Source organism: Girardinichthys multiradiatus, chromosome 14 (assembly GCF_021462225.1).
Source record: "Girardinichthys multiradiatus isolate DD_20200921_A chromosome 14, DD_fGirMul_XY1, whole genome shotgun sequence".
Classification (NCBI taxonomy): domain Eukaryota; kingdom Metazoa; phylum Chordata; class Actinopteri; order Cyprinodontiformes; family Goodeidae; genus Girardinichthys; species Girardinichthys multiradiatus.
Genome location: NC_061807.1, coordinates 41073832 through 41099865, shown reverse-complemented (window position 1 = coordinate 41099865; position 26034 = coordinate 41073832). Strand labels below are relative to the sequence as shown.

At 40.4% G+C, this 26034-nt stretch overlaps 1 protein-coding gene across 2 annotated transcripts in view; it reads left to right on the top strand.

Annotated features, from left to right (window-relative positions):
* The first annotated feature begins 2617 nt into the window (after positions 1–2617).
* LOC124880556 (RAS guanyl-releasing protein 2-like) overlaps positions 2618–26034 on the top strand; it is a 78709-nt gene continuing 55292 nt past the window's right edge. The window contains exon 1 of one of the 2 annotated variants that reach the window (XM_047385780.1): positions 2618–5812. The gene's annotated coding sequence lies outside the window, so the exon portion shown is untranslated. The remainder of the gene's footprint in view (positions 5813–26034) is intronic. The other variant, XM_047385779.1, reaches the window with a different exon arrangement.

Sequence of the window (26034 nt, the reverse complement as noted above, 5' to 3'; positions counted from 1 at the left end):
TACCTTTACACGGGTACCAGACGTTTGCCTGTAGACCTTATAATTTTGGAGCTATACTTGATTTATTTAAATTATGTAATTTCAGGCAGAAATTGCTCTAAAACCCATCCGGGCTTAACAGGTTAAACAGAAATGTCATTCTTCAAAAAGGTATCTTCATTTCTATGCACTTCATGCTTTGTTGGGCCTCCTGGTGCGTGAATTACTGCATCAATGTGGCGCGGCATGGAGGTGATCAGCCTGTGGTTCTACTGAGGTGTAATGGAGGCCCAGGTTGCTTTGATAGCAGCCTGCAGGTCATCCCTCATCTTCCTCTTGACAACACTCCATAGATTCTCTGAGGGGTTCAGGTCAGGCCAGTTTGCTGGGCAATCAAGCACATGGTCATTGAACCAGCTTTTGGTACCTTAGGCAGTGTGAGCTGGTGCCAAGTCTTGCTAGAAAATGAAATCAGTATCTCCATAAAGCTTGTCAGCAAAGGAAGTGCTCTAAAATGTCCTGGTTGATGGCTGCATTGACTGTGGACTTCAGAAAACACAGAACCAACACTAGGAGATGACATGGCACCCAAACCATCACTGACTGTGGAAACTTTACATTAGACTTTAAGCAAAGTGAATTCTGTGCCCCTCTGATCTTCCTCCAGATTCTGGTACCTTGATTTCTAAATGAAATGCAAACTTAGCTTTCATTTCAGAAGAGGATTTTGGATCACTGAGCAACAGTCCAGTTCTTTTTCTCCTTAGCCCAGGCTTCCTCAAATTCTAAAATGGATGTTGCTCATACACCTTTTCCTAACACACTTTTACCTTCCACTCAATTTTCTATGAATATGCTTGGATGCAGCACTGTGTGAACAACCAACTTATTCAGTAATGACCTTTGGTGGCTTACCTTCGTTGTGGAGGGTGTCAGTGGCATCTGTCAATTCAGCAGTCTTTTGCCATGACTGTGAATCTATATCATATGAGTTTCATTTTCTGAAATGAGGGACAAAAAATACGGAACTTTTTCAAGGTATTCTAATTTTTTGACACGAACCTGTAGTTAAAACTGCGCTTTTTAAATTTAATGAATCTGTTTCACCTCATCATTTAAGTCAATGAAGGGGCCGTAAAGGACACTATTCACTGGCTCTGTCCTCCATTTAGTTCAATATTTAAGTCGCTGTCGTCTGATGATCCAGGGTCAAGTCCTTTTGCTCACAATCCATTGTTGGACTGAGACAACTCCTGAAAAAAGACCCACTCTACAATCCCCTGCAGTATGTGTATGTGCTGGATTTTTTTTCTTTGGCACACGTCTTTCAAATGTGCTAAATGTAGATGCAAAAACAGCACCTGTAATCTGTTTCACTTTTGATAAATCGCATTGCGGGTGGTAAGGAATAACATTTGCATATCCTCCTCCTATAAATTCGATTTGCGCCTGGTTTGTAGATCAGATTCGTGCACGCAATTCAGTTAAATTCTATTTTGAACCTTATGTGCTATTTTCCTTTCTGCTTTGCATTGTAAACTGATTGTTTGAAAACCCAGCAGCAGTTGTTCTTTGTTAGCTTTAGAGCTAATTCGTCCCCACCCTAATTCCCCGTAAAACACCTTGGTTCTGACACATATCCACTGTAAACTGTGGTAGTTTGATTTATACTTTTACTATTATTATTCTTTAGTTTTTATGGGTTTGTTAGTTTTCTTATCATTTGTTAAATTTTTTCTTAGTAGTTTAGTTGAATGTTCCTTCCGTAGTTAAAGAGTTCATTGACTGATGCATTCTAACTGGAAGTTGACGTACCATGTTAATATATTCTTGTGTTTTGGAGAGAAGTTGTTTGTGTCTATTCCGAATATGTGTGTGGGGCTTTCTGTTTGAGTACCAATACACAAACACAATCCTTTGTCTATTGTTCTACACTGCCTGGCCAAAACAAATGTTGCCACGGAATTGAATTAAATTTAGAAACTGTGGCCCAGGTTTTCCAGTTTATTCCTTCAGACCATAGCACACTCTCCCACAGGGATTGGGGAAACTTCAGCCAAACCTTTCCTGAAGAAAAGAAAGGCTTCTGTCTGGAAACCCTGCTTTTTATTTCAGACATATGGAGAATACAGCATATCACACACAAAACACCAGTACTCATTAAATTACTGATGTCAGGGTTTGTGTAGTGGAGGACCCCAGAATGCAGACGAGCAGGAAGCATAGGTGGTGAGTAAACTGATTTATTAAATGAAACTCACTTCAGCAGGTGGTGGCAAAAACAGACATGGACAGGCAGGCTAGACAAGCTTGGCATAAACTTGACATGAGCCTAAATAACAACAGAGTGAAGTGATCAAAAAATGTTTCCGCGAGGAATGAACAGAACAGAGGTGTAGATATGGAGCAAGAACCAGGTGAAACGAGGAGACTGAAAGCTGGGTGCAGGTGAACCGAATGAAGTTAATTGATAGACAGGAGGGAACAAAATGTGGCTGGAGCAAAACAGAGACTCTTGAATACAAACTAATAGAAACACAACTAGTAAACCATGAAACTAAAGCATAACCAGATCCAAAAAACCTAACTTGACAAAACATGAACTAGAAGACAAAATCTAAAGCATGACCAGGAAAATAATAAACAGAAGCATGATGCGAAACCTATCAATAATAATAATAATAATAATAATAATGATAATAAGAAGAACCCAAAAACACCAATCAATCATGACAACTGAACTTAGAAATTTAAAATTTTCTCAGATATAGTCTGTTCTAGGTTGTCTTGGAAGCTAAAGCTCTGATCTGGAAATCACAGCACAAGTGGAGTTGAGTGTACTCTTTGCAAATGGGAAAACCAATGGGCTTCACTATTTGTTGTGGTGTTTACGTCTGATTCAGTACAATCCAACAATAATGTAATTCTCTCCTTCTATGTGTTCAAATAAAGGCAGTACAGCACTATGTGTTCCATAGACTTATAACTAATAAATAGTTTACACCTGTTACTTTCATTATGTGGTTTTTGTGCATGCCAGCCATATTGGATCCTGAACAAGGAGCAACATCCAATGCTTGAGTACAAACATAGTGCTTTGTCTTTGAACTACAAAGTTTCTGGGATACTAGTAGAGAATAACAGCAGCAATGGTCGTCAAAGGAATTGGAATTTAGACCTGCAAAGTTAGAGGTCTATTGACAGCCCCAACGTCTGTATTTGGCATGGCCACTGCGCATATGTTGTATAGCCGCTACATGCTCATCCAGGAGGCGTGAATGCTGCAAGTCACTGACGCGTTGCAACCTCCTGGGTTTCCTTAGAAAACCTTTTAACCAATTTGAATAATAAACTTAATCCAACTGCACTGTTTGATAATTACGATCAATTGGGATGTATGCACCCTTGAAATCTATATGATTGGATTGAAATGACTTTGTAAAGCGCCTTGAGACGACATATGTTGTGAATTGGCACTATATAAATAAACTGAATTGAATTGAATAGTGAAAGGTGCCACTGATATCTCTTTGTGCCTTCACAATGTCTTTTGCTAATAATATACACATTTAGTTGTTTTTTATTTGCAAGCTTGTATGGTAATTTTTTTAATTTGTGTTTCAACTTAGAAATAAAAGTGGTAAGAAAATAGTATCTAATGTTATAGTACTAAAATAACCTTCCAAACTAGAATTGACAGCTTAGTGTGTCGATGTTGGTTACCCGTTTGTTCTGGTGGATTGCAAAAGCAGGTTTACAGCATACAGGTTTGTTTGGCTGTGGCTTCATTTCTGAGTTTTTTTTTTCCATGACCCATGCCTTACTGAGTTTTTAGAACGCATTATCAGTCCTATAACTGCTTATATTATTTCTTATGAAACTTTACAGTTTTCCTCTTCAGTTACTGTTTAACTTTACCTGTAGGTTATTCCAGCGAGGTTTGGCAAAACAAATTTAATTTAGAACAAGCAAATTCACATTTTAATCAGATGTTTCTTGGTAAATGAATATTATGTGGAAGGTCCAAACCTGTCTTGTGCACCCCTGGGTTGCCCTGTGATAGACTGGATGGATGACCTTATATCTGAAATAAATGATTTAGTTGTGCTTCAACGCCCTCTGCTGGCCATGTATTTTAAGATTTTTAGCATCCCATTGGTGCGTTAGGACGATGGACATAATCATAATAACTTCTGACACAAGCAAGAAATGACAAAAAACAATTACACGAATTAAGGATAAATAAAGATTGTGGCTCTCCAGTAATAGAGATTTTTTTTTTCAAAGCAATGACAATCTGGCTTTCGTGTACAAATATAATGCGCCATAAAATATTAAGCTGAATGTTCATAATTGCAGCTCTCTATCTATAAAAACGTTTTAGGGATCAAATGTGTACAGTTAAGCCCAACGTCGATCATATCCTTGGCAGACTGGGATTAAACATTATATTACTTTCATTCAACAAAGTTTATCTCTGATAAGAATTGAGACAGGTTTCTCACAAAAGCTAATAAAACAATGCAAACAACATTTTGAAAAAATAATTCAGATTATTTTATTTAGAACTTGCCATGTTGAAAATTATGTTTACTGTTTTCAATTTATCTTTGGTGATGAGCTCCAAGTAATTGAGCTCGGAAGGCCTCCTTGACATCACCCTAATCTTTTCCTCTCTTCATAGATTATATATAAGATGCAAAGCTGGGCCACTCTAAATGTTAATACTATGAATAATTGTGGACTTAACTATAGCTACTAACTTTGCCCAGTTCGCGTCTCTCTGAACCAGTGGCACACACGGTGCTGTCAAATACTAATATGTGACCATGTCCGTTTGGTGTGTTAACGCATGAAACGAAAAGAAATAGATTATTCTAGACTTGTATTACAATCCCAGTATTCTTCTTCAGCTCTCAGCTCGGATGTGACGTCATTGATCGCTCCGAATTCCGACACAAGTCGAACAAACCATAGAAACTGTACCTAAAATAAAAAAGAAACTCCTTTCTCCTGTTCCATTAATGCAACACGTGACACGAGGAAACAGCAGGATGCAACAGGTTGCTGAATTTCTTCCAGTGTAAGTCTAAATAACAAGTTGAAAAAAAATGAAAACACAGTTCAGCGGAATTATTTTCAGGAGCAAAGTTAAGACAGTCGAGAAAAAAACTGTGGTCTGTGTCGGAATAAACACGGGCTTTCCTTCAGCACATTGATTGATTGAAAGGAGAAAACACGAGATTTCCCGTGACAGAAACTACCCAGGTGTTAAGTGTACCTAAAGCGGCTGGAACCGTCAGCATCTGTTCCCATAAAGTGCAGCGGTGCTTCGCCGCTCGCAGCCGCTCGCAGAGGGCCACCACGCGGGCCGAGCGTGGCGCTGCCGTGATGCTGCCAGAAGGCGGGACTGTGGCTCCGCACTGCGACCTGTCGCTCGCACAGCTGGAAGGCGATCCAGCTGCGTGCCGATGGCCGAGCTCAGCTGCACGCCAACACACACCCACAGAAAGTCGCCTCCGATCGCGTCAGCATCACATCGCTGTATGTAGGGTTTTTACATTTCTTATGTGGGGGTAATTATTAGAAAAAACCAGCAGGGTAAAACAAGTGGGCTACCAACTCTGAGGAGCGATTCGAGCGGAAATCGTCTGATGAGTTCTTTTGCATTCCGATCTGTTGCCGCCGCCTCTGAACGCAAAGTCCTTGAGCTCCCACTTGGTGGCTGAGCGGACCAGACTGTGATGTAAGGCTGCTCATCCCAGAGCTCACTCCACAACTGTTCCCACTGGAGGCTCTCGTCTTCGAGCATGGGACCCTGCGAACTCTGAAGGTAAGGACTGCGCCATAACTTGCGTGTTAGTGCAACACTGACGCTACTTCATATATTTTTTATGCATAAACAGTATCAGTTCAAGTACTGTTGTTTTTTTTACGGATCTGCCACTGTTAAATGTTATTGGTCTACTTGAGGATCTCTGTAAAACATCTGCCTGTCGATCAACTGTTTAAATATAAGTAATGTACTGCAGCAGGATAATCATAGTTGTATTTGTCTCTGTATGGGTATTTTACTTAGATTTATTAAAGAAAGCTTTGCATGTGCGAGGGGGACAAAGGGTTTACAGCTGCTGTAGTCACCTGTCAGATACATGTACTTGTTGCACAGTCAGTGATTGTGGAGTATACACAGCCTCCCTACCAACAAAAGGACCTGGTGGCTGTGTGCAGGAATGACTGCATGCTCACATTAACTTTATGGGTTCTAAAAGGCTTCAGGCAACCATAATCTGAAGTCTCAGGTGCTGTGGCTGCACCAATATGATGAGATCTATACACATGGGTTAGGATGATCTGAATATGTAAATTGTTTAAAGGGCCTGTGCATTATTTTCAGAGTGGGGCAGTGAGGTAGCAGGGTGGAGGAAGGTCTGTTCCTAAAATTAGACTTAAGGAGTGGCGGGTTCTCGATCCTGCTGTGACTGGCACAAACAGTGATGGCTCATTGAAATTGGATCCAAAATCTCTTTTACTGCATCACTTTCTGTTGGAGCTTGCATCAGTTTATATACTGCTTCACTCTAAGGCCCCTGGCAGCTCTGTTAATTGCAATAAATTTCTTAGCATTGATGGGAATTCGCCTAGACCACAGACTGATGCTTCATTGTGTTTGAGCCTTGGCTGCTGAATTCTAAACATGCAAGAGGTTAAACTTACCTTGCTCCAATAACCTTCCTTCAGCCATCCTCCCTTGTTCTCTTGTGCTGGCTGCAGATGTGCTTTGCTATGATGATTTAAGGTGATTTTCTCCAACTACCCTCAGAGCAGCAGGGATTAGGGGGCATGTTTGAATGCCAACTTCACCCCAGTGTTATCCTTCAATGTTGGGCTGTTGGAGTGCAGGGATTTGACTGGTCACTGCATGTCTGTGTGGATATTTGAACGGATTACAGTCATGGCAACCTCCCTCAGTTCTCGGGTTTTGCGTGTCAGTATTAAGTGAACAACACTTACATTTTGCACTGTTTATTTAACAGATTGTAAGACATTATGCCGAAGCAGCTTGTAAAAACTAAATCATGATCTAATATAATGTATATCTCCTTTAGTAGCTGAAGCTTAAATTAGACTTTTTCTGTATGACCTCATCAGCACACATTCCTATGGAGGAATAAACCACTCTTAATTTCAGTTTTGCTTTAATAGTAATGAACTCGGATTACTGTGGTAATCTACCAGTTGTAGCCTTTTACACACGTTGGAAATTATTGGGCTGAAGTTTACCAAGACCGAAGAGATTACCTGGACTTCAGCCGTGGATAGTTTTATTAGTAGGGTTGGATCTTCTGACTGTCTAAAAGGATTGCTTGGACTGCCTGTTGGACGCTACTTTTCGATGCTCTTCATACACAGTATGTTTTGCCCTTGCATTTGTGTCAGCTTGGGGTCTTCACTTTGACTAGACAATTTGAAAAACTTTATTTTGTTAAGCTGTTCTGATTCTAAATTGCTGCTTATTGTTTTGTTCGATGACCCAGGAGATTGTGTGGCTGTAAACAAGCCCACAGCATCAACCGTTCGCCTCGGTGGCTCACAGTTGGAGTAAGAATTTGGTGTGCATTATGAACAGCCATCTTCACTTTGGTGTTACTATACAAAAGGCATTCTTCCAGAAGTTGTGTCCTGAGGTGCGACCTTGTTGGTGCTAGCATGTCATTTTTAGAGTGAAACAGCTGTCTCCTGTTAACCTTTCAAAAGAGTGAAATTATTGTTTCTAATTGGTCTATCATGAATTCTAAAATATAGAAATCATATAGAACAATGCAACATCTGCATGAACTTGTTACGACCACTGGCAACTGTCTTAAATGTTTTTACTTTCTCACTTTAAATTAATGGAGACCAAATTGTTTAGAAATGGCTCCATAACTTTGCCTAGGTTGATTGGCTTCAAAAATGGCTGCTCTAAAGCTTCCTTGATCAGCTTTTTTAAACCAGGGCTGAGAATTGTTTCTTAGCCACCAATATAAGATGTGAAATGACCAGTGCAGAATGGCAGCTCATATTTTATAAAAAGTTTGAGCTGGAGCCCCTCTCCAGCTACCTCCAAGGGGCTCCAGCTTTGTTATAATCAACATCTGCTTTCACTCCACTGGTTCCACACTGCTAGCTTCATGTGTGTAAGCACACACTGTTGCAGGGTGGTGCCACCTCAGTTAGTTCATGTGTGAATGACCAACAGTGGCTAAAATATATAAATATTCACAGGCATGTCACGGGACCATAGCATAAAAAAATTAAAGATCAATTCTGATCTCTTTCCGCCCTGGCATTTACGGAGTGCTCCATAGCAGAAAACTGCAAAATATCTTGCTTCTACATTACCTTGGAAAAGTATTTATACTTCTTACTATTAGTTACACTAGTGATCTGTAAGTTACACTTAAATGTTTGTCACAATATTTTCTGGCTATTTTTTTGCAATAACAATAAAAGTGTCAATAAAAACTATTGAAAAATCAATAACAGTCTATTTTGGCTTTGACTCAACCTCGCTGCAGTCAAAGCCCTATGATCACTATACTGTTGTTTTTAAAGATGGTACATCAGGACACCTGTTATATTAAGTATGTACAGTACACACCAAAAGTTTGGACACACCTTCTCATTCAAAGAGTTTTCTTTATTTTCATGACTATGAATATTGTAACTTCACACTGAAGGCATCAAAACTATGAATTAACACATGTGGAATTATATACTGAACAAAAAAGTGTGAAACAACTGAAAATATGTCTTATATTCTAGGTTCTTCAAAGTAGCCACCTTTTGCTTTGATTACTGCTCCGCACACTGTTGGCATTCTGTTGATGAGCTTCAAGAGGTAGTCACCTGAAATGGTTTTCCAACAGTCTTGAAGGAGTTCCCAGAGATGCTTAGCACTTGTTGGCCCTTTTGCTTTCACTCTGCGGTCCAGCTCACCCCAAACCATCTCGATTGGGTTCAGGTCCGGTCATCTGGCGCAGCAACCCATCACTCTCCTTCTTGGTCAAATAGCCCTTACACAGCCTGGAGGTGTGTTTGGGGTCATTGTCCTGTTGAAAAATAAATGATGGTCCAACTAAACGCAAACCGGATGGAATAGCATGCCGCTGCAAGATGCTGTGGTAGCCATGCTGGTTCAGTATGCCTTCAATTTTGAATAAATCCCCAACAGTGTCACCAGCACCCCCACACCATCACACCTCCTCCTCCATGCTTCACGGTGGGAACCAGGCGTGCAGAGTCCATCCGTTCACCTCTTCTGCGCCGCACAAAGACACGGTTGTTGGAACCAAAGATCTCAAACTTGGACTCATCAGACCAAAGCACAGATTTCCACTGGTCTAATGTCCATTCCTTGTGTTCTTTAGCCCAAACAAGTCTGCTTGTTGCCTGTCCTCAACAGTGGTTTCCTAGCAGCTATTTTACCATGAAGACCTGATTCACACAGTCTCCTCTTAACAGTTGTTCTAGAGATGTGTCTGCTGCTAGAACTCTGTGTGGCATTGACCTGTTCTATAATCTGAGCTGCTGTTAACCTGCGATTTCTGAGGCTGGTGACTCGGATGAACTTATTGTCCGCAGCAGAGGTGACTCCTGGTCTTCCTTTCCTGGGCCCGTCCTCATGTGAGCCAGTTTCTTTGTAGCGCTTGATGGTTTTTGCCACTGCACTTGGGGACACTTTCAAAGTTTTCCCAATTGTTCTGACCTTCATTTCTTAAAGTAATGATGGCCACTCGTTTTTCTTTACTTAGCTGCTTTTTTCTTGCCATAATACAAATTCTAACAGTCTATTCAGTAGCACTATCAGCTGTGTAATGTATCCACCTCCTGCACAACACAACTGATGGTCCCAACCCCATTTATAAGGCTTGAAATCCCACTTATTAAACCTGACAGGGCACACCTGTGAAGTGAAAACCATTTCAGGTAACAACTTCTTGAAGCTCATCAACAGAATACCAAGAGTGTGTGGAGTAGTAATCAAAGCAAAAGGTGGCTACTTTGAAGAACCTAGAATATAATACATATTTTCAGTTGTTTCACACTTTTTTGTTCAGTATATAATTCCACATGTGTTAATTCATAGTTTTGATGCCTTCAGTGTGAAGCTACAATATTCATAGTCATGTAAATAAAGACAACTCTTTGAATGAGAAGGTGTGTCCAAACCTTTGGTCTGCACTATATATACATACTTATAAAATAATAAAGGAACCATCCCATCAAATATTTTAGTTTGAATCCCTGGCCATAGACCTATGTTGCATGTCTTCCCCTGTCTCTTCACCTTATTTCCTGTCAGTCTGCTTACAAAATAAAGGCCACTAGTGCCACAAAATAAAAAGAAATGCTCAAGGGGTATGAACCGTATATAATGCTCACACTACCTGCTACTTACCCTGTTAAAATCCATGATTACAGGAAGAGTGTATTCAGTACATGGTATAGCATACATGCAATGTTTTAATTATTAGAGGTTGTATTCACCTAATTTCAACTAGAGGTGACCAGATGTTTTTTTTATTTTTTATTAAAGGCCCTAATATCCTTACATATAGGGCCAGGCTGTCATCATTACGATGACTACAGCTGTACTTGTGCAGTCCATCTCTTCCTTGTTTGAGGCAGAAAAGTCCCTTAGTTATTTCCAGTGCTGCTGCTGTGGCTGCTGATTAGCTGTGCCTATTTTGAATTTCGGAACAGACTCACTTTTGTGCACTTGTTCATCCAGGTCAGCGTCTGATTCGGAGGATGCAAATAAAGCTGCTGTCCACATTAACCATAATCACATGTGCATTGCCTACTCAGATAAACAAGCCAGCAGAGCATGAAAACAACCTGTTTTCTCACATGCCGGCTCATTTGATCATCTGTCACCTCAAAGTCACCCATGGCCTCTGTGATATCACTTATCTGAGCACTGAAGTGGTCCTTGACTTGAAAGATATGGCCCTTCAAAAAGGCAGGATTGCAAGGATTCAAAGGGCCTGCAGAATGCTGGAGGAATCAGCTCGGTGAGATTAACAAAGCAAACCTCTGCAGCTCCATTCATGCTGTCTCACCTCTGCTGCCGCATTGCAATTACTCGTGGCCTCCGGAGCTGCCACCCTTGATATTTAGCATTGCTTCCAGCCTCCTCCTCCTCATCAACCTGCTGCAGTGTTGCAGTTATCAGAAAAGTCAGCCATAATTGGTTCCACTGGCAAAGCCTGTCTCTTTATAGCGAAGGACCACTAGAAACAGATTTGGGATAAGGAAGTGAAGAGGAAGGAGCAAAGCAGAGGACCCTAACAAGGAGGAGGAAACAGAAATCGATCCTCAGGAGAGTAAAATAATCCCAGAGAGCAGACAAAGAGCAGCAGCTCAGACACGTGGGCTGGATGTTGGTCATCAGTGGGATGAACGGTCCGGTGCACAATGTGGCTGTTAGCTGCAGTCGTCTATTTGGTTTTTAATTGCTGATCGTTTCCCCCACACAGTCCTGGAACTGTGCCCTTCATTTCTAGCAATCAATGCACGTGAATTTAAGCTGTTCCATGAGCTGTTTGTTCGGAGTTGATTTTAACTGATTTCTGTAGCAAAAATAAGTATTTACAGGCACACAGTGTAGGCAGAGCTGGAGTCAGATTTAGTTCGACTCCCACTATGTTGGCAGAACAACAGTGATGCTGAAAATCACACATTAAGGGGGAATTTAGTGATGTCTTCTTATAGAAACTGAGTCACATTCTAACCAGAACAACCTTCCTTTTTGGGTCTTTTTTCTTTCTGTGGTGTCACCATGGGATGGGGGTATAGTGTCGGTCAGATACAGTTCCTTATATATTATATCTGTTACACCACAAACTTTCACATAATTTTGGTGGACGTTGTTTGATAAAGCAACACAAAGTAGTACAAAAGTATGAGGTGGAGGAAAAATGAGACATTTTGTGTGTCATGCATATGTATTCTGACCCCTTTACTCTATACCAGACTATCCCAGAAATAAAATCCAGTGTAGTTTCTTGTGTCCAGCTGGCCTCAGTGGTTTCTTAAAGAACATTAGAGGACAAACGGCAACATGAAGACCAAGGAACACAACAGATAGGTCAGGGAGACAGATGTGTCTAAATTTAAACCAGGGTTAGGTTGTAAAACCGTGTCCCAAGCACTGGAAATCCATCAATCTGAATCAGAATCAGAATCAGCTTTATTGCCAACTTCGTACATACAAACAAGGAATTTGCCTCCGGTACACTTTGCTCTTTTGTTCTGTTTTTGCATTACAGAATGAAAGGAGGATGGCACTGCTAATCTACCCAGACATGGCTGGCTGCTTAAACTGGCAGGCCAGGCAAGGGGAGTTTGGCCTATGGTAACTCTGGAAGAGTGCAAGATATCTACAGCTCAGGGAGAAAAGCTGTTTAAATAACAACTGTTATTATTTTACACCGCAAATCGGATCTTATGAAAGATTGGCAAGCTATTTAAAAAAAATAAAAAAGCCAATGCAATGTAGGGATGATAGAAGGTCCCTGGTCATAAGCGCCTAAATGTGAACCATGTGGTCTGCATACAAAACGCCATGGTTGGTGGAAAACCTTGACTGCACAATACTCTGAACACATCTCCCACATTGTGAAACATGGTGGTGTCAGCATCATGATATGGGGATGCTTTTCTTTAGTATGGTCAAGGAAGCTAGTCAGAGATAATGGGAAGATGGCAGGAGCTAAATACAGGACAAACCACGGACAAAAACCTGCTAGATGCTGCAGAAGTCTTGGGACTGGGGCAGAGGTTGACCCTCCAGCAGAACACCCCAACATACAGCCAGAGCTACCATAGAATGGTTGAGAGAACGGCCGAGTCAAAGTCTATCCCATAAAATACCAATAAAATACACTGAAGTTTGTTTACTGACAAAATGTGGCAATGTTCAAAAGGTTTTAAGGCATTGTACTTTCAGTAACCTTTGTCTTTTCTTCTCTATGGCGCAGATTCAGTATGAGCGGGAAAGTTTCAGGCTTGAAGAGATCCAAAGTGTTGAGCGTTCACTCTCACAAAGGGAACCGAAAGCGTGGGCCATGCGCCAGCAATCACAACAAAATACTTAGTGTTTCTCATCAGATGCGGCATGATTACACCACCTGTCTACAATCTAGCACACATTTTATCAAAATCTGCCAAATCAGTAGTGAATCATGTGTTTAGGAAATGGAGGGTTTTGTGGTCTAACTTCAGGACTGCGAGCCGTTTTTAGGGAGGAATACATAAACAGGAAGCAGCCACGGCTGTTCTGAACAGGCTGGCCTGGGCGAATGTGAAACTTCCAGGGTTCACGCATCAAAAATGTTCAGAATGACTGTTGCAGAGAACTTCTGTACAACTCAGTGAACCCAGCTTTGACAAGCAGCAGGAAATGAAACAGATAAAACCTTGCTTCTAACAAGTTAGCCTCAAAATGCATGTTTTTGTGATTGCCCTGCAAACCACAGGGATTTCTAAGAAAACAAGTGTGTGTGAAAGTTTAAGGATTCTGTGTTTGCATTTCACTGTTAGATCTTTTAGATCATCAAACAAATTATAATATCAGACAAAAATAACCGTACTAAATACAGAAAGCTACTTTTAAATAGTGAGTTAAGAAGAATGTATTCCATTCTACCTGGCCCATGTAAAAAAATGAATTGCCCATCATTAAATCTTAAATTAATTGTGATGTAACCACATTTTTACAGCTAAACTGAGGCCCTGATTACTGCCAGACCAGTAGAATCAATACATCACTTAAATACACAAATTTGTTTACCTGAAGTAGGCTAAAATATGTCACTGATCTAAATATATTCACAGTCATTGACATCTGTCGGTCTGGAGTCGTTATACAACCATCTATAAGGCTTTAGGACTTCACTGAACCATTGTTAGAGCCTTTATCTACAAATGGAGAAAATATGGAATAGTGGTGAAGCATCCCAAGTGTTGCTGGAATACCATAAGTACTTTAAGAGTGCATCAGCAACTCATCCAGGAGGTCACAAAAGAACCCAAGGACAGAGTCTGAATCACCGCAGGCCTCACTTATCTCAGTTGAGTTAGTGTGTCGCAATCCAGAGGTGTTTAGGTTTTGATTTTCTTTTGTTTTTTTTATGATCATTTCTTTGTTGTTCTGTTCTGATTCAGTTCATGTCTCTGTGTTCATTATTGTTAGTACTTGTCTCCATATTAGTCCATTCTTTGTATTTAGCTTCTCGGTATATTTTTGTATCTTTTACACTTAAAGTTATTTGCTGTTAGATCTCTGTTAGATATTTCCCCTGGGTTACTGTTCAGCTTGATCTGTGTTAATTAGTCTCTGTCAGTCAGCCTACCGACTTTCTTTCTACCACAGCTGCTCCCCATTGGATCTCATGAGCTCTTCTCGTTTGCTTCTCATTTCTCCAATCCTATCTCAGTATTTAAACTTTAAAATTTACATTGTTCCCTGTTAGATTCTTCTGTTATTCTCTCTTGTTTCTCATGCCATTTTTTTTGTGCTTTACATCCTATTCCCCTTGTTCTGTGTCATAGATTTTTTGTCTTTTTAGCGTTAAAACTTGTTTTCACCAGGCTTCTTCCGCAGTTCTGTCTGCATTTTGGTCCAGTTCTTACCTCACAACTCATGATATAGTTTTCATGAATCAACCATGAGAAACACTCTGGGCAACCATGGGAAAGTACCAATGCCAAAGGCTCAGCTGACCAAACATAACTCAAAGACTGAACAGAAAAACAGTGGAGCATTTAGTAAAGTTTGTGTTCTGTTTCATCTGGTGTAATACTAACACAATTTTAATAAAAAATCATAGCTGGGGTCAAACATGTTGGTAGTTAGGTGATCTACGGCGGCCTTGCTTCTTCAGGACCTGGACAACTTGCCATAATCAATGGAACCACACATTCTACCACAATATTCTAAAGGAGAATGTCCAGCCTTAAGTTTATGAGCTTAAGCTTAAGTGCAACAGGACAATGATCTGAAGCACAGCAGCAAATCCATCTCGACTTGCTCAGAAATGCACAAATGCAAAATAAAGGTTTTGGTGTGGCCTAGTCAAGGGTGGGACTTAAATATAACTGAGATGATGTGGCATGACTTTATAGAGGCTATCAGTCAGAAACTCTTTGTGACTGGACTAAAACAGTTCTGCAAAGAAGAATTGGTCAAAATTCTTCGACAATGATGTAAAGTTTAATGATCTATTGTGGAAAAAAGCAAAAACAGAAAATACCTGTAAGGGGGGAAATCCTTTTTCACATCACTCTTACCTCATTTACAAATTTTTTTTAAATGTCTGCCCAACCTGTGAGTGTTGACTGTGTTTAAATTTTACAATCATCAGCGTGAGGAGAAAGCCAGTGTCACAACAGGATGTGAGTTTCTTTGCCGGGGCGTTGCAGAGGCACAATCAAAGTACAACCAAGGCATGCACAGAGATCAGCTTGACTTGCTTGGGTGTTCACTGAAAAGCACAACTCTGTTGCATGATGTATCACATTTGATCTATTGCCCAATATGCCATGTGGCAGTCAGAAAAACATGGACAAAAAGGTTGTGACATAAATGTGTGAACTCAGTTTAACAGGCACATAAAGCCTCCACATTTCATGAACCTACACACCCTTCTTTGTCATGAAGCAAACTCCCACATCTGTTTAACAGGCAGACTGGTGAGCAGGAAGCCCTTGAAAACAAAGCAGTGCCGGTAGTGTCACACAATGATACACACTGTGGGGTTCTCTAGCATAACACAGGGAGTCTGCAGCCATGCCACCCCCCTCCCCCCCCATGTTAAGGCAAAAAATAGAGATGAGGCATATTCGACTGTGCCAGATGTTTAACATGTGGCATGACTTTCTTTTTGTTGTTGTTGTTATTGAAGAGCGCACAGCTCCCAGCTGTCATGTCCCAGCAGGTCCTTATTAAATTTGCATATTTTTCTCTTCTATTTCCATCTGTTATTCCAAATTTATTGAAAATATGCTGCAAAGCTGACCCACTTGCATTAGTTTAACAAACACATTTGAGTAGCTTTTCATCATTTTCTTTTGTTTTTTTTAAATTATTATTAAGCCTTTGTATTTAATCTCTTTCCCTCTTCAGCCAACAACATCTTTCCATGTTGGAATAAGTTGAAGCTCTCTCTGTCTTTCTCCTTCCTCCTCTTCCCCCGTTTCCCCTCCCTAAGGAAGAACGATGGCTGCTAATCTATTTCTGCAGCCGGTCATCCCCCACCAGTATGGCATTCTGTGTGTCCAGGGAAAAGGAAATATTTCCCTTCCTGCTCTTAGTACCTTGTATTCTGTAAATAGAGCCTGCCTTCAGCAGCACTGTGGTCTTTTCTGGACAACTCTATCTGTCCCGTCACACAGCTTCTCATTACAACTTCCTGAGACAAACTGGAGGGTGTTAGGCCACAGATAAGTCCAGTGTGTGTATATATGATAAAAGCAGTGTTTGTATAGCTTTTTTGCTCAGGAGAAGAGGATGAGATAACTTTCCTAACCCAGAATTACTCTGGGTAATTTCAGAATGAGCAAAGCTTTCATAGTTTATCTCCTCTGAAGTTACCATTTGCAACATTTTCATCAGGCTCCAAAGTTTCAACTATATTTTACAATCCTCATGTGAAGATGCTTTTATAGCTCTAGTTGTGAATGTAACACCTCTAGACTTACTAGGAAAATGATTCCCAAAAAAATGAGTGACACCAGCTAGCTGAAGTCAAAAAAGGGAGAAAAACAAAGTAACAGATATGTTAAATACTTGTAAAATCATCTACTTAGCTTTGCTGTGTTCATTATGTACAGGGGTTGGACAATGAAACTGAAACACCTGGTCTTAGACCACAATAATTTATTAGTATGGTGTAGGGCCTCCTTTTGCGGCCAATACAGCGTCAATTCATCTTGGGAATGACATATACAAGTCCTGCACAGTGGTCAGAGGGATTTTAAGCCATTATTCTTGCAGGATAGTGGCCAGGTCACTACGTGATACTGGTGGAGGAAAACGTTTCCTGACTCGCTCCTCCAAAACACCCCAAAGTGGCTCAATAATATTTAGATCTGGTGATTGTGCAGGCCATGCGAGATGTTCAACTTCACTTTCATTTTCATCAAACCAATCTTTCACCAGTCTTGCTGTGTGTATTGGTGCATTGTCATCCTGATACACGGCACCGCCTTCAGGATACAATATTTGAACCATTGGATGCACATGGTGCTCAAGAATGGTTCGGTAGTCCTTGGCAGTGACGCGCCCATCTAGCACAAGTATTGGACCAAGGGAATGCCATGATATGGCAGCCCAAACCATCACTGATCCACCCCCATGCTTCACTCTGGGCATGCAACAGTCTGGGTGGTACGCTTCTTTGGGGCTTCTCCACACCGTAACTCTCCCGGATGTGGGGAAAACAGTAAAGGTGGACTCATCAGAGAACAATACATGTTTCACATTGTCCACAGCCCAAGATTTGCGCTCCTTGCACCATTGAAACCGACGTTTGGCATTGGCATGAGTGACCAAAGGTTTGGCTATAGCAGCCCAGCCCTGTATATTGAGCTCCTGACGGACAGTTCTGGTGGAAACAGGAGAGTTGAGGTGCACATTTAATTCTGCCGTGATTTGGGCAGCCGTGGTTTTATGTTTTTTGGATACAATCCGGGTTAGCACCCGAACATCCCTTTCAGACAGCTTCCTCTTGTGTCCACAGTTAATCCTGTTGGATGTGGTGCGTCCTTCTTGGTGCTATGCTGACATTACCCTGGATACCGTGGCTCTTGATACATCACAAAGACTTGCTGTCTTGGTCACAGATGCGCCAGCAAGACGCGCACCAACAATTTGTCTTCTTTTGAACTCTGGTATGTCACCCATAATGTTGTGTGCATTTCAATATTTTGAGCAAAACTGTGCTCTTACCCTGCTAATTGAACCTTCACACTCTGCTCTTACTGGTGCAATGTGCAGTCAATGAAGACTGGCTACCAGGCTGGTCCAATTTAGCCATGAAACCTCCCACACTAAAATGACAGGTGTTTCAGTTTTATTGTCCAACCCCTGTAGTTTGTTAATGGAAATGTAACATGTTTTTTTTAATAAACACACAGTATCTACCAAGTACTGACAAGTTTAACCACAGACCCCTAAATATTAAAGTTTTCAAAAGACTAGTTCTCAGTAAGACCCTGCTATTAATATCAGCCTGCACAAGCTAACCCTAGTCATGCTTGTCTGACTAGAAGGTGGTCCTAATTCCCAAAAAAAGTATTGAAGTAAGTTTTTGTCTTTTCACAAAGAACACATTAAATTTTCTAAAAATAACAAACTGTGGTTTAAAGAATCTTTATTTATTGCAGAATAATCCAGTTAAATCTGAATTATTTTAATAATTTTAGATATTAAACGAGATACTTAAATGCACAAAACTGTGAAATAGCCCTTTTATGTAGTGTCAAACAGCATTCTAGAAATCAGATTTTGGGGGTTTGTCCAGGATTCCTCACAGAATTCTGTGACTAAGCTTAGCAGCAGAATAAAAAATAACCCTAAAAAAGGCAGGTGTGTCTAGATGGGGGAGGAAGCCACTGCTGGAATCCTGAATCTACCTGGCTAACTGTGCACATGTTCTGTACATCATCAGACTGTGGCTGTAAAGTCTAAATTGTTCACATTGTTTTCACACCTCTTGTTTTCTCATCCACAGTAACGTGGATAGTACTGACAGGGGGAATACTGCAGGAGATCGTAATTTCAGTAGGAAACACCAATCCCCTCTCAACCATTTTTATCACCCAGCTAAAAGTTTGGTTAAACTGCTTAAAGAATACAAATGTAATCATATATGGATATTAATCAGTTTAAGTTTATTGTTTGCAAATGGTAACATTTTATTATTCATGCTGGGTTTGCATCCAGTTTCTGAGTATTAATAGACCCCATATCTAGAAGTACAGGACTTAGTCAGTGTTGTTCAACTCGAATGCCAGTAACAGATACCACAACAAATTCATTAATGACTGTTGAGGCTTTGCATTGCAGACGGAATGTACAAGTGTGGAAATAAACTCATTATGGAAAACCCAATACCAAGACGGATATAATCATTTGTGTTTGTGAGTGGCATGTCATTAGTCAGAGCTGGTGCTATGTTCTATGCACACAGCAAGTAAATGAGGATTTTTACTCTCTTGCCCTTTTTGTAAATCAAAAGTCTACTTTGCAGCCTGCTTCTAGGAGAGTACAGTTGCTTCCATATGTATTTATTCAATATTTTGACATTTTGTCACGCTACAGCTACAAACTGTGAAAGGTTTAATTGAGATTTTATGTGATAGACCAATACAAAGTGGTGCATCACTGAAGTAATGATAGACCTACATCAAATCCTGTGCAACCTATTGCCTTCACAAGAAACATAATTGATAAATAGAGTCCACTTGGGTAAATCTGAAAAACGAGGAGATGAATAATCAGAGATGCAGCTAAATGGCCCAGGGTAACTCTGGAAGAACTGCCGAGACCCACAGCTCAGGTGGCACTGTGACAATTTGTCAATAGGACAATCATTGTATGTGGATTCCACAAATCTGGCAAGACGAAAACCATTACTTAGGGAAAACAATAAAATGTAAAATTTTGAGTTTGGCCTAAGCCAGAGGACACAGCAAACATGAGGAAGAAGTTGCTGGTTAGATGAGCTCCACCATCCACCGAATGAATAATGGTGGTGGCAGCATCATGTTGTGGGGATGCTTTTCTTCATCATAGACAAGAAGCTGGTCAGAGTTGCTGGGAAGATGGATGGTGCTAAATACAGGACAATCCTGGAAGGAAACCTACTATAGTGGTGGGGGAGAAGGTTCATCTTACAACGGGCCTGAAGGACCCTAAACATACAAACACTTCTGCAAAGGAATTGTTCATGTGTTAGAATGGCATAGTCAATCTCCAGACCTAAATCCAACTGAAAACTGGTATTGACAATCGTGATTATGCAAAAGAAAAATGGGCAAACATTTCCCTCTTTAAATGTAGCCTAAATTCTCAGAGTTTTGTAGATTTTTATAGGCCATTGTATTTTTTTGTCTAAATTAAGTTATAAAATGTAGATTTTTGTCTAGATAATTAATTTAAAACATATAACTAAACAATTGTAAACAACAAATCGTTTTATGTGCTGTGAGCAGATGGTAAAAATCCAAGGTTTCTGCTTGACGGAGGTAGGTAGAGGAACTGCAAGACTTTTCTTCAGAGGCTGTAACAGATGAAATGACAATGGCTATAGTTGATAGGTATCTATCTGTCTGCGTCCAGCCAAAGGATGTGACATTTTCATTGCCCAGTGAGGCAGCAGTGCACTGTGCTCTGCTCAAGGCCAGGATTGACCAGGCACCCATCAGCTTGCCTTTATCCCCACTGTGCCCCATCCCACCCCTTAATGTGCCTGATCGATGGCCCTAGGTCGGCATCACCAAGCAACTGGTGATGACACCAAAGCCTCTCATTGCCTGTTCTAACCTTCACTCACTCCACTGCTACACAGCTTTGGAAACAAAAGCAAAATTACACGAAAAAGAAATCTATGGAATGGGAAAAATAAACAAGTCAGATCAATGTCTCCCAAAGCTTAGAGAGAATTGCTCTCTAGGTTGTGATAAAGCGCTGCTGTCCGTTTGGTGATGGATGGTCCGTTCACATGCAATGGCAAGATAGTATCATCATCAGGATGGGCACAGGCTGTGCTGCAGTGTCAGACTGCTTTCGACTGCTTGGTCTTTGCAAACATGGCATCCCTGTGGCTTTCCTGTCCACTTTCCCAGCTGCGGAGTGAAGTGTCCAATGCCTGAAATCCTTCTATATCTGCGAGAACATGCTGTTCTGAAATCGGCTTATTTCGTCACAAAAGTGTCCTATTATTTCAGGTCTAGATTATTACCCTCATCATTAATAATGATCATAGATATACACCGATTTCCTTCCTACTATGTCCAGACAGTACTATCAGTAATATAATGCTGCCAAAAGGTATTTGCCTCCTCACAGATTTCCTGTTTGTCACACCTAAATGTTTTATTATCAAGGATAACCTGAGTACATGGAAAATGCTGTTTAAAATGATGGTTTTAGTTGTTAAGGACAACAAAAGGATCCAAAACAAGCAGAACTTATGTAAAAAAAAAAAGAAATCACCTTTTGGCTGATAAGGTTACCTGTGATTAATTTAATATTTTTAAAGCTAAGTTCAGTTTCATATAGCAACAAGCAAGCTTGATTATTACCAAACCGCCAAATCAAGGAATCTTAATAACTTAAATAAAACCTTTCTGACAACATGAAGTAGGCAAAAAGTTTCAAAAAGCAACACATCATGTCTAAAGAAATTGAAAAAATTCCTTGAAATTCATTCAAAAATAAAATTGAATGGACACATTTCTCACATAGGACCAGAATTAAGTGCTCATTTGAAAACTGCTTTTTGTATCTTCTCAGGTTATGTTTGATGTTAAAATTTGTTTTTTTTTCTTAATCAAAAACAGAAGAAATTGGTAATTAATACACATACATATTCACAGCACTTTGTCTATTGTGTACAGGTAAGATTATATCTATTACAGCTTTCTCTGAGTTGAGGTGATGCTTGACTAACACAAGCAGTGGTATATCTTGTTCTGAGGTTTCATTCTTCAGTAGAGCACAGCTCTATAGCTTAAATGTGTTTCCTGTGGGGAACACTTGTTTCTTTTTCTTTAAGCCCTAGAGCATTGTCTTCGATTCTCCATTTTTTAAACCTAATGTTATTTTTAAATGGGCACAGAACCTCACATGTGCAGCGGACCATTTTAGCTCTCCCCTCTTATCATAACAGTGGCTTCTGCCTTCCTTCGCAGTCTGATTAATGTATCGCAGAAACACTGAAGCTTTCAGATTGCACTTCCCTCTTTTTCTCTGTTTTTTCCTCCGAGCGTCCCTGCACGAGCGAGCACGGCTGCGACAGCTTGTGAAGCCTGTAATTGAGTGTGTCCACCCACCGTGTTGCAGCAGAGACAGCACAGTGAAAGCCTTCATTGTGTCAGGCACAACCGATACGTACACATACTTATCACACCCTTCTCACGCTCACTGAGCCCTGGCGTTGAAAAACTGTTAGTCTAGAGATGCGGCTGCAGGGCGTGGTGTTAGTTATTTTGTTTTTAAACTTTGAACGTTACAGTAATGAGGCTAAGAGATTTCATATATGTCACTTCATATATGTCACTCGGTATCCACAAACTGTGATGTAATGTGGATCAAAGACAAGACAAATGACTGTTTTAGACGCAGACAACATTATTTGGAGATGTATTTAGCTCAAACCAGCTGAGTCATTGAACAAAATGCAGAAATGAACAAATGTAGAACAAAATGCTGCACAAATTCTTTTTTAGGCATCTTGGTAAAATTGTGATAACAGAGGATCACAATCCGCAGACTGAATGTTGGTTTCCTGCTGATTGTTCTGTGGTTTTCTATCGGCTGTCACACATTGCACGTCATGTCTGAATCCAAAGTCCAGTCATAAAGTCACCCTACTTGTGTGACTATATATTCTTCCATCAAGTTTTGTAGCCACTTTCCATCATTAGATATTTCATAAAAAAGTATATTGACACTTTCTTGTGTAGGCCTCGAAGCAAGGGTGGTCCGCTCCAGCCCTCCAGAGCTTTGGGCTGCATCCCTGCTGCTCCAACAAGCCTCAACCAAATGACTGGATTGTTACCAGGACCCTGCAGAACTGAATGACATGCTGATGAGGGAATTCAGATACTTTATTCAGGTGTGTTGAAGCAAGAATGCATCTAAGAGTTGCAGGATAATAGCTCTCGATAACTGGACTTCGGCACCCTTGCCTGTAGTTAAGTCCAACAATAAGACGTTTTCTTACAGAAAATAAGACAGACATCTCTCAAAGCATAATAAAACAATGTAGCAGAATCAATTTAGAAAAAAAAGATTACATTTACATTTTATTGTAAAATGGCATGTTTAAAATGTTAATACCTTCTTAATCCATGGATAAATGGTTTTTGGCATTATAGGAATCAAACCCTTCTTATAATTGTCAGGCACCATACTTCCATTGGTATTCTTTGAGGTTGGAAGGCCTTCTTGCCATCTCTCTAATCCTGGGGTGCAACTTTTGGAAGCATCCCTGCTCTACCACCTAAATAAAATGGCCTGGTAACCAGCCATTCATTCGATTCAGATCTGTTGGAGAAAAGATGCATGTAAACGCTGCAGGATGGTAGCTCTCCAGGACTGGACTTGAGTTCCCCTGATCCAATCTTTAGCCCACTCCACAGATTTTCTATCAGATTCAAGTCATGACCCTGGCTGGACCACTCCAAAACGTTAATATTTCTTCCAGTCAGAAGGAACATGTTGATTAAAACTGAGGCGAGCAAGTTCAGGCAGTCAACTCGAGCTGTGCTACTGCTTCACACGTGATCTTTAACTCATTCAGCAGAATAGATGTATATCATGCATATCACCAACATACAAATAAGGTGGTCTACTTAAGCTGCAAAGCTTCCTGCTGTTGACATCTTCTGCTTGGTTGTCTACAGCCCTCCACCCCAGCAGCAGTCCCATTGGGCTAAGAGGTCAGAGATACTCTCCTCTCTTCCTGACATGTGGAAGACATGTTTAGGGGGTAGAGATGTGCTCATCACTAATGACATGTTGAGCAGCATGGCCATGGAGCGATTCGATTGGAGCCTGGTTGCTAAATATGCTCGATGCTTTAAAATAAACATTTTGCAATATTGGGATTTCAACACAATGTACGACATATTTGGGAAGTGAAAGACAATTCAAAATGAATTTCAAATGTTTTTGCAAATAAAACTCTGAAAAGTGTTGGCTGCATCTTTATTCAGCACCCTTAAATCATCTTCTGCTGCAGGGACTTTCAGGGATGTCTCTAATGATTTTGCACATCTGGAGAAAACTTTAATAAAAAGTTTGGATTGTAGATTAAGGTTTTTGCCCATACCTTGCAAGCTAGGTCAACCTTAGTCAGAGGTGACCTAGTTTGCTGCAGGAAAGAGAACTTGCACCCCAGTCTCAAACCTTCTGTTGCATCTAACAGGTTTTCTTTCAGTATTGCCATGTATTTAGCTCCATATACCTTCCCATCTACATTGACCAGCTTTCCTGGTCCTATTAAAGAAACACATCCCCACAGCATAATGCTGCCATCACCGTGTTTCACATTGGAATGCTATGTTCGGGGTGATGTGCGGTTTTAGTTTTGTCACACAGCATTTTAAGTAGAGGCCAGAAGGTTAATGATCTTATCTGACCAGAGCGCCTGCTTCCACATGTTTGTTGTGTCTCCTACATGGTTTGCAAACTGAAAAGGGGACTACTTTTCTTACCGTTCAACAATTGTTTTTTTTTTCTTTGCACTCTTCCTTAAAGGTTCTCTGCTTCTCTGAATAATAATGCTTCTCCTTCTCCTTCTCTGATCTGTCGGTGCAGGTGGACATATTGAATTCAAGAGCCTTTTATGAGATGTTCAAAGCTTGGTATATCGTTTTCTAACCTAACTCTGCTTTAACCTTCTCCACAGCTTTCTCCCTGATCAGTGTGCAGTGTTTCTTGGTCTTCATAGTGCTTTTTGAGATTGCTATGATATTTTATTTTTGGGGGATCACAGTGAAGGGAGATGAATATAGTTTTATGTGTTGCTTTATCACATAAAGTCCCCAAAGACCTTGAAGGTTGTGTTTGTTAGGGGACAGAATGTGAAAACGCTGAAGGCACTGTGGTTACCCAGATAATGGCTGACACAAAGAGGCAGTCAAGATGGGCAAAGATTAGGTGGAGCAAGAAGTGAGCAGATACACACACTTCTACAGCATATGACTTAGTTTGGTACTTACGCTTTAATGTAAAACCTTTAACCTTTTGATGGGGGGAATGATTACCTGGTATGTGTTTGGTTTAGTGACTGCAAGAATGATAAGAGCTGGGATGTTGGAGTTAGTTTTACGGAAGGGCCATCCATAGTCAAACTTCCCTCTGTGTTAGTCTCTGTGTGGGTTCACTAGCATTTCAAATGTGCATTGCTTACCCCTTCCCATGGTCCGCCAAAGTAGCATGGAAAAAGAAGATGTGCTTTTTGCCTAAATAACATAGGCATGTTCAGAAATTGTCTTCTAATCCGCTTATGTTTCATCACAGACTGCCAACAATATTTATATGTCAACAGGCATAACCCTTTTCATGTGAAATAATTAAGACATGATATAAACACTGTATTTTAATTAATTTTATTTTTTTTATTTAGAAAACTTCAAAATATGACTTATGCTGGTAAAATATATGGTTTCTTATTACGTCTCAGGTGTTAATTTCTGATTCAAAATTGGCCTTATACAGGTCCTTCTCAAAATATTAGCATATTGTGATAAAGTTCATTATTTTCCATAATGTAATGATGAAAATTTAACATTCATATATTTTAGATTTATAGCACACTAACTGACATATTTCAGGTCTTTTATTGTCTTAATACGGATGATTTTGGCATACAGCTCATGAAAACCCAAAATTCCTATCTCACAAAATTAGCATATCATTAAAAGGGTCTCTAAACGAGCGATGAACCTAATCATCTGAATCAACGAGTTAACTCTAAACACCTACAAAAGATTCCTGAGGCCTTTAAAACTCCCAGCATGGTTTATCACTCAAAACCCCAATCATGGGTAAGACTGCCGACCTGACTGCTGTCCAGAAGGCCACTATTGACACCCTCAAGCAAGAGGGTAAGACACAGAAAGAAATTTCTGAACAAATAGGCTGTTCCCAGAGTGCTGTATCAAGGCACCTCAGTGGGAAGTCTGTGGGAAGGAAAAAGTGTGGCAGAAAACGCTGCACAACGAGAAGAGGTGACCGGACCCTGAGGAAGATTGTGGAGTAGGGCCGATTCC